Source organism: Prorops nasuta, unplaced genomic scaffold (genome assembly GCF_024137725.1).
Source record: "Prorops nasuta isolate Cenicafe-Biocafe unplaced genomic scaffold, Cenicafe_Pnas_1.2 PNAS00022, whole genome shotgun sequence".
Classification (NCBI taxonomy): domain Eukaryota; kingdom Metazoa; phylum Arthropoda; class Insecta; order Hymenoptera; family Bethylidae; genus Prorops; species Prorops nasuta.
In genome coordinates this window covers 3224366-3236140 of record NW_027116819.1, presented here as the reverse complement: position 1 = coordinate 3236140, position 11775 = coordinate 3224366, and positions in this window count along the sequence as shown.

Sequence of the window (11775 nt, the reverse complement as noted above, 5' to 3'; positions counted from 1 at the left end):
AATACGCCACGTTAGAAAAACTAATCCTTTTAAATAACCATACTGATTACACTTTTTTGCTTATTTTATATTAATTATTCAATTTCCACTACTTTATTCCAATTCTTAACAGCGTATCACGCAATACATAAACATTTCCATGACACATGTGTAAGTGTACATATAAAATTGCTATGAGATCACATCTTGAATAAAATATCTCGTGCTCTCAACGTCGCCAACCCTGTAGAGCAAAACTACCACTCATGGGTGGTAAAGTGTCGCCGTCCCGCCAGTTTGAAGCTTTTTCAAAGACTTCGATTTAAAGGAACTTGCAGAACATTTAATGGGTGAGTTTAGTTTTCTCTTTCATCAATGTATTGATTTTGAATCATTCCCTTTAGCTTCGTTAGTAGAAAGAGAATGCCCTCATGCATTGTCTGTTAAGTTATCATTGCGCTCGCGCGATATCTTAGCTTTTGATAGTTTCCTTTACATTGCGTCAACTCGCTCTTTCCATCAAATCAGTCAATGATGCTTGTACTGAATTGAATTGGAATTGTAATGTAAAGGATTTTGTTATTTTTAAAATTAATCTAATAGCCAGATTAAAGAAATAAATAGCAAAAGTATTACCGCACGCGATCGATAATTTTTACATTCTAGCTGGGTGCTCATCAATTGTTTTTCACTTTCTCCACTTTCCATTATGCAGTCAAAGTCGTTCGAAAAGGACTGAAAAAGGGTGATTTTTAAATAGAAATAACTTTTAAACCTCTTGAACGATTCGAACCAAATTTTACACGTGCACTCAGTTTGTCATCCCGAACCTCCAGTTACGAGAAAAGGCGGTCGTTTCGTTACACCCTGTATTCAACGATTTTATCATGTATAATTAAACAAAACGCAGTAGTATTACTTGGAATATTTCTAGTACAATCAATCTCAATTTTAACGTCAACAGTGCCTGACTTTATAGATTCATTTTGATGCGAACAATCGATGACGAAGAGAGGACCGTATTCCACAAAGTTTTTGTAATTAAGCATTGGTTTCGACTGTTTTTCTCCTGCATAATATGAATGGATAAATTTAACGTACATATCATATAGTACAGAATAACGGTTTTTTCGCTATCACTATCAATTTGGTCATATGGATAAAATTCTGAATTCAGATAGACTTTAACATCACGAACAGAACTGTCATTGAATCTAAGCACCTCCATATGCTGCGTACTCTTCTTATTTTGTCTAAATGCTAGTATAACATATCGAGGTTTCTCCAATTGTGTTGCAGCTTTTACGGCCCATGTATGCCTCTGTGTTTCAGGTAGAAGTGGATATTCGTAGAGTTCCCAGGAACGAAAAGCCATGGTTAGACTTTTGTTTTGCTCAATCAAAAGTAGAAATTTAAGTTTTGTATAATCATTCAGTGATACATGAGGAATCCTCCACTGCACTTTTTGCAAATCAATTTTGGAGTTGATGATTTTTCTCGAAGAATGTAGTGAATTTATATCATCACGTGCTCGAATAAGAACGAGTTCATGACGTGCATTTATTATAACTCTTCTGTAGTCTTTACAAAAACCCAACAGCATTTGCAATGGTACACAAAAGTTGAAATGATTCGTAGACCTGTGATGTGTTAGAAACCATCCTGAATGACGTAGACTTGCACTTTCCTCAACAGTTAAGGAGATGAGATTCTTCATGGAGCTAGTAATACCCACATTCTTGCAGCAATCAATCTCAATACCATTCAATTCATAACGAATTTCATTAAACAAGAATGCCATGGAATTACAGTCAAGTCCTACGACATCTTGGGCTGCTGCATCCGGAGCACGGGTTCCAACGATTATCTTTCCCTCAATGTAGAGATAACTTTCACAGGATAGAAGAATTAAATCTTGCTGTTGTATAGGAATTCGAATTTCATCACTATTTCCCAATGAGGCATTTGCATAAGGATTGTATGCATGCATTTCCATTTTAGTGATGCGATTGTCGAACACCGGTTGAGTGGTTACATCTAATGGATCTATTTTTATTTCTAACGTTGAAAACCAGTGATTGTAGAAAGGTGATATTTCTTCTTGTTAATGATGCTCCAACGTTACCTTCGCTCAATGTATTTTGTCCTCCAGCTTTACCTTCACTCAATGTATTCTGTCCTGCTGCAGCAGTTGGACTGATAGACTCATCGAGTATCGGTGATTTATAAGTATTTTTGTAAATGAACATTTTCTAATATGTTGTTATATACATATAACTACTTATACTACTTTTCTCTATTAACTAGCCAATAACTAGAATTAAAACATTTAATTCATAAAAGATAGTTTAATTCAAAAAGGCTCCGGTTGCATTCTAACCAAGAGCCGTGTGGCGTCATTCGTATGCAACCTGAACCTCTTTCTTAGGCAACAGTACTTCTCTGTTGCCAGGGCCTCAGAGCGCGCGTGGCTAAAAATCTTAGTCAGCTATTAGAACAATCGTCTTATTGACGCACGGTTGACTTAGTAACCACTGACGCACGATCGATTCCCTAAAACCATACCATATATGGTCATGAGAATCGATGCATTTTGAGGCAACGACTTGACTGCTCGGTTCCTGACCGATCAGTCCAGGCCCAGCAGTAACTAGAACAAGTCATCTGACTTTAACCGGGCATTAGCTCCCAAGTTACTCTAATTTCAATCTAACTTCAATTAGATAATCTTTTTATTTAAAACCTCTAAAAACTTGTATAACTATAATTTATTTTTATAACTCAACATTGTAAAATAACTCTACAAGGACTGAATAAATTTAGTTGTACCAAAAGTACTTGAATTAGTTTGTCACGGTGTGAACTGTAACGTCCAGAGTTGTACGATTATTAAATTTAACACGATGCTCAATTACAATTTCATATCATTGCTGAGCCTCTAGGTAGCGTTATTATTCTTTTAAATAAGGCGTCGTAGGTAAGGAAAAATAAAACCCTGGGCGTACAAAATGAGAAGGAAAAGTGAAATTCAAAATTGGAAACATTATAATTCAAATATTACCTGGTGATGAACAACAATAATAAAAAAAACAATGAAGAAGGTAGAAGGGAGACTCTCCTGTTGCTGCTTCTCGGACTACGGTCGTCGTCGCCGTAGGGAACCAGGGATGATTGTGTGAGTGTTTGGTGAAGAGAAAAGTGTGCACTGAGTCAATTAGCGAGAAAAATTTTAATTTGATAATGATTTCGCTTGGTTACACACAAAAAAAAATATAAAAAAAATTGTTCGTTTGTATTTTAACAAAATTATAACGCGAAGCTTTGTCTCACTTTCTAGGTTCGAAACTTATGCAAATTCTTGAATTTTACTTAATCGAAGACGTACGAGATGAGTGAAAGTAATTTAGAAAAAATATGAGTCTAACTTGAAAATGAATGAAAGAATGCATGCGGCGCCCATCCGCTCCGCTCTTAAATAATTAGCTGGGGGGAGGACGTCGCGTCGTCTTCAGCCAATCAGAAGGCGCTACTGCCTAAGCTTGGGTACGCTAGAGAATGAGACAAAGGGTGCTGAGCTTGCACCTTTTGTATACAATCGTTTACTTATAACTAAACGCAATTATTAAATAATATTAACAAAATTTAAAGAGTAATACGGCATTAGCCGTCGCATGAGCAAAATGTGTCCTAATCCGGACGCGAGAGAAAAGTAATAATAAAAAAAAGGAAAAGGAGGAAACTGCGAGAGGAAAACGATCACCGTTTTAGGGTAAAAAAACCCATAACAATTAAATTGTTAAACGGTTGACCGCTTCCAAGGGCAAGTTATATAAAAAAAAAAATAGTATGCACGTGGCTACTTGTGGTTCGATATCCCGTTACTCATGGGACCTGATATCTAATGTTTCTTATTCCTATGGTTGGACTTATATAAACGGTGGCCCGAATGGTTACGGAGAAGAAAAAAAAACGTTAAAATAGTTAAGCGTGAAGGAAAAATGCCCGAATGGTTACGGAGGAGAAACGCTTAATATTTTATCGCAATTATGTTCCCCATGGTTTATTGGGGTTAGGAAAAACGAAATTCCAATATCTATCTTCGTAGATAATGGAATTTACAAAGGTTCGATTGTTTTCTTTTCGCTGAAGGGTTTCTCTATTCAAATAAAAAGCATGCTTGCAGCAAAGGCATGTGTTAAGTGGGGCGATGAAAAGCAATGATCTATGGCAGATGTTGCAAAAGATGTGGTTAATATCTTTTGCAGCTTTAAGACGGTGTTGGCGAATTGTTGCTAGGATACTTCGTTTGTTATCCGGAAGGGCGGCCTCGCAATAGGCACAGATCCTTTGGGCTGGATTGGTCCTAACATACTTGTATAGTAACCGCTCACAAACGAAAAGTTCCTTTGGGGCCATGCTGGTGACAGAATGGATTTGGTGATTAAAAATTTGGACACAGAATGTATTAGAGATGGAATAGAATGGCATAAGGCAGTAAGCGTGAGATCCGCTGACTAGCGTCTGAGAGGAACCCTTATCGCGAGTAACGTGACTAACGGTGGGGTTCCAGGAAACAAATAAAGAGAGAGAAAGAGAAGAAAAAGAAAAGAACAAAATTAGTATTTGTTAAATAAGTCAATCCAAAGAAGGGGGAAAATATGGGGAATTAAAAATGAATAAAGGAAAAATTGTTTAACAATCGAGTTAAGAAGGGGAAAAGTGAATAAAGGAAAGATTGTTTAACAATCGAGTTAAGGGGAAAAATATGGAAAATTGAAAATGAATAAAGGAAAGATTGGTTAGCAATCGAGTTAAGAAGGGGAAAAATATGGAAAATCGAAAGTGAATAAAGGAAAGATTGTTTAACAATCGAGTTAAGAAGGGGAAAAATATGGAAAATCGAAAGTGAATAAAGGAAAGATTGTTTAACAATCGAGTTAAGGGGAAAAATATGGAAAATCGAAAGTGAATAAAGGAAAGATTGTTTAACAATCGAGTTAATTAATTCCTTTCTAAGAGGGGGAAAAATATGGAGAATTGAAAATGAGGAAGATTTTAGACATTTAGGAAATGAATCTAATTTGCTGCTTGCAATCTTTTATTCCCGACTAAAGGAAAGCGCTAGCATTTTAAATGACCCAAACAGTGAAAGAAAGATTATTTAATAATCGAGTTAATTAATTCTTTTCAGAGAAAAGGGGAAGATCATCTAACAATCGAGTTAGTTGATTCCTTTCTAAGAAAAGGGGAAAAATATGGAGAATTGGGTCCGCACGGCGCGATGGTAAGACGATCGCTGGCACGTTTTGGAAATATGAAGCATTCTTAAATATAAATAAGACATTTATTCCTAATCGCAAGGAAAATGATAAATGAAAACATTTTTAAATATAAATAAGACATTTACTCCTAAACGCAAGGAAGATGATAAATGAAAACATTTTTAAATATAAATAAGACATTTACTCTTAAACGCAAGGAAGATAATAAATGAACCGAAATGTTCATGAAACAACTTCAAGGGATGCTATCGATCGGTCTGAACTAAATAATGAAAGTATCGGAACAATGTTTCATTTACTCTAGAGTAACAAATCTATTTAAAAGGAAAAAAAAAATTTGGGAAACGCTTAAGAATTTAGAATTATCGGCCTGGACGTTACAGAACCCATAACAAAAGTGGTGACAGCGGTGGGATAGGCTGAAAGATCTATCGACTGGTGAAGCAGCAGGAAAAAGAAAGGAGATTTCCTTACACTCATCAACTACTACGACGGCAACAACTGGAGGAATTCTCACTTCAAATCAACCCCTTAGTACTCCAGTCCTCAAGGGACTCATCGATCATTATCGCAGTCTCAACATTTCGACCTCGTTCGTTCGGAAGATCACTGCCTATCCTAGAGGATTCAACATCACCGACCAGCTTACTCAAGGAATCTACAAGAGGACCTACGACATCAGGACTCAACTGAAGAAGAATGGATCTTTGGTGAGTACGGTTCCAACTTGTAAAAAATCAGTAGCAAAACTATTTACTTTGCGAATCATTGTAAACGCGAGCCCCGCTAGCGAAATTAAATTTTAGAGGAAAAATTTTCTCATGAGTCAAGACGACGGAAACCTTGACCGGACTCAATCGGTTCCTAATCTTACAGCAACTTCTAGGCGCTTATTTAATCAAGTCTCTATCAGTGACGAAGTAACTTCCTTCTTGCATGAAGTGCAGGAAAATACCGAACGTGCACTATTCGATTCGGAAAGCCCAGAAGTGACCGATACCGTTGCATTTCCTAGCACATCAAATACAAACACAAACCGAAATCCATTAGTTGGGAGCGTAGACCGCAGTGCTCTTAGACGCAACGTTACTATTCGTAGGCGCGGAAGCTCCATTATGGCAAATCGCGATCGTGTTGTTTTTCATGACCCAAACTTGGTTCCTGAACAAAATACAGATAGAACTCTGGATACCAGACTACCTGTAACACCTGCCCCAAGGGTGTCTCAGTCGCCAGTAATGACTGAAATAAACAGACTAACTGAAACCTTACGACGAGAGACTAATCCTCTCGAAGAAGAGAATGCTAGGCTAAGAGAAGAACTTAGACAACTACGTTTCCGGCAGAATGCGATTTATTATGCAACAGAAAACGAACCGCGACCTTGCGGAAGTTCCACAATAAGGAAACCTTCACGGAGGACCTTCTCTAAACCATTAAACCATGGTTCAAATCATGAACGGGAAGAATTAACTCATAACGAAGACGAACCGAAACCCCGATTCTCGTTCGAAACAGCTATGAAAATGTTACCCACTTTCTCAGGGAATCCAGATGGATTAGATCCATTTATAAGTACAGCGTACCTTATTCACGATGGTATAGCCCTTAAAGATCGAAGCGACCTATTACAATTCATTAGATTCTCAAGTTTAAAAGGCAGAGCGTTCCATGAACTTAAACATAGGGCCATTGATACCATCGACGATTTAGTCGTAGAATTAGAAGCCATATTCAGGCCTAAACGATCAGTAGCAGTCGTACAAAACGACCTATATACTAGCCGACAAAGGAAGGACGAGCCAGTAAAAGCATACGCTAACCGAATAGAAGGATTGCTAACCGAGCTATTACAATTAAGCTTAGACCCAGGAAACTCAGCAGACAGTAATGCCGCAATAGAAGGATTGCTGAGAAAACAAGCATTGATTCAATTTAATCACGGTTTAAATTCGCGTATTGCAACGATAGTGAAGGCTTCTAAATGCCTCACTCTACAAGAAGCTATCTCTATAGCTATAGAAGAAGATAGCACCTACCCATCCTATCATGAACCTAATCATAACAAGAGAGGAGTTCAACAAGGCTCTCATACAGGTAATAATAAGAAAAATGATAACCTACATTGCGAAAGGTGCGACAGAAAGGGACACCTCGCAAAAAATTGCTACACACGATTATCTAACGTTAAAAAACCTCAAGATAAGAGAGTATCAATAAATAAAATATCTGATGTATGCAATTATTGCAAAAAACCTGGACACACAGTCCAAGAGTGCCGAACCTTAAAAAGGAAAAAACAAAGGGAATCCACTCAGCAAACAAGTGCCGCAGAGTCGCAAGCAGAGGAACGAGTACGACTCGACACTACGAGACTAAACGTATTACAGAACTCGTCACATAGAAATTTAATTGAAGTTCAAGCTGATGAATTCAAAAACCGAACAGCTATGTTACTTTTTGACACAGGAGCTGATATTTCTATCATAAAGGCAGGAGTTCTCCAAGGAAAAACGATGATCAACCAAAAGGAAAACACCGTTACTGGATTAGGAAACTACCCATTCACTACTGCAGGAACAGTGGAACTACATGTGAAAATAGGGAAACACGTAATTTTGCATCCATTCCAGGTAATACCTAGTTCATTCCCATTAATCGCAGACGGAATCTTAGGTGTAGATTTCTGGGAGAAAAATGTTTACACGGTAAACCGAGATCATTCAATTACAATGCTAGGACACAGCTGGCAAATGCACTACTCAGTTCCCCGGACAGTGACCCTGAAACCGAGAACCGAAACTTTAGTGGAGGCGATAACACATAGCACGAGTGAGGGGCTAGCGACAGCTCAAGAGATTAGACCAGGCGTATACATGGGAAACTGTGTCACCAGGCCGTCTGAGTCTACCTGCTGCGTCAGCATAATTAATGTTACAGAAGACGAGCAGGAGATAGATACCCCAATAGTGGAACTAGAAAAAATTCCCGACCCACCCGAAGAAAACATCGAGCACTCTCAACCTCCAGCAATTTATCACATAAACAATTACAATGAAGATAGAATTGATAAACTGATAAATCTCATAGATGTAGTCCATCTCAATGAAAAAGAAAAACGGAAATTATACATGATTTGTAAAAGCTTCAGCGATATATTCCAAATAGAAGGAGATCGTCTTTTGACTACAAAAGCAGTAAAACACACACTCACCCTAAAAAAAGGGACCACCCCAATTTTCAAGAAACCTTATCGTCTGCCAGAAAAACATAAGAACGAAATAAATAAACAGATAAATCAGATGGAAGAAGAAGGTATAGTACGTACGAGTAAAAGTCAATGGAATGCACCACTCCTGGTGGTTCCTAAGAAACCTGATGCCCAGGGAAATGTGAAGATGCGCATAGTCGTAGACTTTCGTAAATTAAACGAAGTAACAATAGGAGATGCATTTCCTTTACCAAATATAACAGAAATACTAGATCAATTAGGATATTCTAAATATTTCACAACATTAGATTTGGCATCAGGCTTCCATCAGATAGAAATGGCAGAGAAGGACAAGGAGAAAACAGCATTCTCTACGCCAATGGGACACTACGAATATAATCGTATGCCATTCGGTTTGAAAAATGCACCCGCAACATTCCAGCGTATGATGAACTCAGTGTTGTCAGGACTGCATGGAATCAAATGTTACGTGTATCTGGATGATATAGTAATCCATGCACCAACTTTAACAGAACATAATAAGAGGCTACAAGAAGTGTTTACCAGATTAAGGGAAAATACGTTAAAATTACAACCAGAAAAATGTCGTTTTCTACGAAAAGAAACATGTTATCTGGGACATATAATATCGGATAAAGGAATCTACCCTGATCCGAGCAAAACAACAGCTGTGGAAAAATATCCACGACCCAAAAATGTAAAAGACATTCAATCATTCCTAGGATTAGCAGGCTATTATAGACGTTTTATAGACCAATTTGCTGACCTAGCCAAACCGCTAACAGAACTCTTAAAAAAGGGAAAAAATTTTCATTGGACTACGGCGGAAGAAACCGCTTTCAACACACTGAAAAGGAAACTCGTAAGCGCACCAATATTGCAATACCCAGATTTTAAACAACCTTTCATTTTAACTACGGACGCATCTGAACTAGCAGTAGGAGCCGTGTTGTCACAAGGAATTCTGGGAGAAGATCTGCCAGTGGCATATGCCAGTAGAACATTAAACAAAGCAGAAATAAACTATAGTACAACCGAAAAAGAACTAGCAGCCATAGTTTGGGCAGTTCAAAATTTCAGACCATACTTATATGGAACAAAATTCACTATAGTTACAGATCATCAACCTTTGACATGGTTATTCAATATTCAAGATCCAGGATCAAGACTTATGAGATGGAGACTGAAACTTGAGGAATACGATTACGAAATAAAGTACAAGCCAGGAAAACAAAACACCAACGCAGATGCTCTTAGTAGAATACATGTTGTCACAAGGGCCAAAGCGAAAACGGTACCCTCAGATCCGCTATTAAATGATAAGGCAAAATCTCCAATAACAGATCCTAAGTTGTTACAGAAGAAACAAAAAACCCGCAAAGAGAAGACGACAGCTGAAACTGTTACATCACTAGCGACACCGAACGTGGACCCAGAACAGGAGACGCCGAACGTTGACGCCGACACAGCTGACTCGTCAAGGCCAGAAGAAAGCGAATCAGAGGAAGAAAGCGAGTCAGAAATATTGGAAAAAGAGGAGACATATTCCGCTGAAAAAATAGCTCGCATACTGTATGAATACCATGACACACCCTTTGGAGGTCATGAAGGTATACACAGAACCTTAAAAAGAATTAAACTCCGACATACCTGGCCCAACATGAAAAAAGATATACAGGAATACATCGCAAAATGCGACAAATGCCAAAGGAACAAAACAGGGGGAGTAAAAAGGGCTCCAATGCTTATTACGGATACACCGTTAGAACCCTTCGAAAAGGTAGCATTTGACATTATTGGACCCTACCCGCCAACACCACGTGGAAATAAATATGCGCTGACGTTCCAAGACTTATTTACGAGGTATAGTATTGCCTTACCAATACCAGACCAGTCAGCTTCTACAGTGGCTAAATATTTTGTGGAAAAAATACTTTTTATATTCGGAATCCCGCAAAAAGTATTAACTGATCAAGGTACTAACTTTGTCAGTCAACTCTTCAAAAACGTATGCAAATTGTTGAAGATCGAGAAAATTCAAACAACCGCATACCATCCACAATCAAATGGAGCTTTAGAACGTTCGCATAGAACACTAACGTCATACTTAAAAGCTACGTTAATGACGACTTAAATAATTGGGATGAGTGGCTTCCCTACGCTATGTTTGCATATAATACAACCCCTCATACTGCCACAAACGAAACTCCATTTTCATTGTTATTTGGGAGAGAAATAGAACTCCCAACATCCCTAAAATCACAGCCGAAACCATCATATACATACGGAGATTACCGTGAAGAATTACGCGAAAGAATGCGTTCGGCAGGTATCATGATGAAAGACCATCTGATAAGGGAAAAAGAAAAATCTAAACTGCAATACGATAAAAACACGCGAGAAATTGACTTTAATATAGGAGATAAAGTTTTGCTAAAAAGGGAAATGATTCGGCATGGTAGACCAAAGAAACTTGAACCTATCTACGATGGTCCCTATACGGTTACAAGGAAACGAAACGACTTAAACTACGAAATACTAACCGGAAAAAAATTCGTGAATGTACACGTAAATAGATTAAAACCCTATATTATGTGAATAGTCAAATAAGTATAATAATTAATCGCGTAGTTTTAATAATTAACACTATAATTTTTTTTTTAAATAACTAACATATCTACTCTACTGCAAACTAGCAACCAATCGTAATTAAAACTAAACCTGAGCTATCTTATATTAATTACATACTAAAAGGTAGGAAAATACAAATAAAATAAGAAAAAATTAGGTAAAATCAATAATTTATTCAAAAATTCGTTTGGGAAAGGAAAACATAAAGGAGAATCACAAAATTGAGTAAAATTATCAATTTATTATAAAAAGAAAAAAAATGAAACATAAAGTTATACAAAAAATTTTTTTTACTCCTCTTAATTAATCAGCCCGTGGTACCACAGGACATAGTCCTCCGAGGGGGCATGTGGATACCATTCCTCCGGATACTCCACTTGACGATTAGTGTACCCCCAGCCACGTTTGGGTACCACGCCGGTGTACTGCAACCACCGGATCCCGTAGTAGTCAAAGACTTCATGGAAGTCGTTGTCTTGCTCCGCGAAGTCCGCGTGAGCCTCCGCGAAGTACCGCTCTTGCCGGCGATATTGTTTCCGCGCCGTGACTGCTCGGAGATTTTTCCATAAAACTAAACGAAACAGACAACGATATTAAAAACGGAAAAGTTACAACCAAATATATAACAAAAGTAATTCTTTAAATACTTAC